This window comes from Aplysia californica, unplaced genomic scaffold (assembly GCF_000002075.1).
Source record: "Aplysia californica isolate F4 #8 unplaced genomic scaffold, AplCal3.0 scaffold00507, whole genome shotgun sequence".
Taxonomy (NCBI): domain Eukaryota; kingdom Metazoa; phylum Mollusca; class Gastropoda; order Aplysiida; family Aplysiidae; genus Aplysia; species Aplysia californica.
In genome coordinates this window covers 327,583-329,924 of record NW_004797777.1, presented here as the reverse complement: position 1 = coordinate 329,924, position 2,342 = coordinate 327,583, and positions in this window count along the sequence as shown.

Below are 2,342 nucleotides of genomic sequence, written 5' to 3'. Positions count from 1 at the left end.
ATCAAATAAAACACGTAAGAGCAGAGACACGCCCACTCACATGTAAACAAAAGTTTTCGCCCACTGAAAAATGGCCACCTACAAACTAAAATGTTTCCGTGTCACGTGACCTCGTACGGACTCTAGCAGAGAGTATTTAATTATAGACTCTAGTATAGAAGGAGATAACTCTATGGGGTGGGGCCTTTAAATTTTTTCTTGCAATTAATGAATGGCTTGCGATCGTGAATGCAGCGCTCTATTGTCCTTACTCTGTTGTCAGAGCTATACAATCCCTTTTTATGTGTGCTTTAACGTAACGTTTGCAACTCTTTGGATCTAGGTAATAAGATAAGAAATTAAGGAATATTCCCCAAATGTAATGAGATTGTGTTGATATACTTTCTTCTTTTTCACCCTGTCTCCATTCCCACACAAATGACGACCTCTCTCTGGCTAGAGATATGGGGTTACTTTATTCGGTAGCAACTTTCGTCAGCATGCCAGAGACCTAGGCCCTACATTTCGAAATTGTATTATCTGGTGAGGAAAAACTGAAGGCTCGAGGTAGATGGTTGCCTACTTCGTGACTCCCTTTGACAGGTAGATTGGTTTGTGAAATTGTTGAAACTAGAAGTATGAGTCCTTAATGATATATTTTTGCAAGTCAAATTTCAAAATCATTTTAATTGGGAACCGCTTATTTCAACACACACAAAAATACTCTATTCCCATGGATTTTTCCTGGTGGAAAACCAAAGAATCAATTTACTTTATCAGGACTTTTGTACAGGAGAGATATAGATCAAGCATACAAGTTGTCAAAGCCTACCTGGTCTGAAATGTGGTCAGCTTCACGCTCGTAAACAATGCGATTACAATAAAATCTACTTGCATTAAAAATATTTGTACCAGAGAAATACACCTTCGCTGGAGAGGACAAATGCCCCCTCCCCCCTCCCCCCCAAAAAACACTAAGAACACAATAAAAATGTGTTCATCAGATGGAGAGAGTACTGTAAAGAAAAGTAGAGTTATAAAACAAACCCCGAACTGAAGAGAATGGGGGGGGGGGGGGGGTGCTCTCGTATATTCAATGCTAAAAGGGACTGTTCTCATTCAAAGTTCCCGGGTTCGAATCCAGGTAGCGACCAAAAAATTTTCTTCTCTAAAATTGTCTTCTTTCACCTCCTCTAGCAATGTTCTGTCGTCCGCTTTCGTCTCCTCTTTCTGCCCCCACACCCTCACCTCCTTTGCCCCCTCCTCTGGGCTCCTGGCTCTTTCTGCAGCCTTTCTACTGCTACTCTTTGACTCCTTCTTACTGCAGTCTTTCTGCCCCACCCCTGATCTTCTGGTAGGAAAGATCTACACTCTACTTCGGCCGCCACCCGGGCAAACTTCAAAATTTCCTACCAACTAAAAGTATTAGATGTGTCCCGCGCGCTCATATGACCTTATGTAGTTGCGAGCGCCGGAAAACACTTACCAAAAAAACCCCCCAAAAAACCCATTTACAAATAAATTGTTTTGTTTTTTTAAAAGAAGAGATTTCTCCAATAACAAGGATACAAATGTTAGTCAAACACCAATGAAAACATTCCAGTATGGTGAATAACTATGATGTTAGGGATATAGTAATTATGAAATCCAAGCAAACATCCGCCATATTGAATGACAACTACGATTTTCAATTAGTGCTCTCTCCTCTCTTGGCTTTCATCCATTGGTTTTCATATTTAGCAAGTAAAAACTGCAACACATATGTGATGGTGAAATTGTCCCAGATTTTTTATATCAGCCTTTTGAAAATAACTATGAAAGTAATTGCGGACCCTAGAAATATGTCCTATGGACAAATAGAAAAAACTATAATTTTCCAGAAAAAATCGTTCGAAACATTGACTGACGTTTTTATGTCAAAGTATCTTTTAAAGAAAGATGGCTCTATTTTAGCAACGGTTATCAAAGAGTGTAGATACTTATTTAAAATATAGCCATTCAGATGAGAAATAAATGGAGATCTAATGTAAAGGGGGAAAACATGTTGAAGAACAAGGAAAGAAAAAGATCAGTGATTTGACCCAACATTGCGCACTACATGTTTTTTATCCCATGTATAGATGGCGTCTAAAAGCAACTTGTAGAAAAGGGAGCGTGGACCTTTGAGGGGAATGGGCGTAGGTTCCCAAAATGGAGGACAAAAATTGCATGGCGAAAGCGGAAAACATTGAAAATTACCGGCAGTAAACGGCTGCGTCAAACTGAATAAAATACATATCAGATTGTTTCTAGCTTTTGACACAGCGTGCACGGCGCCTGGTGTGTGTGTGTGTGTGTGTGTGTGTGTGTGTGTGTGTGTGTGT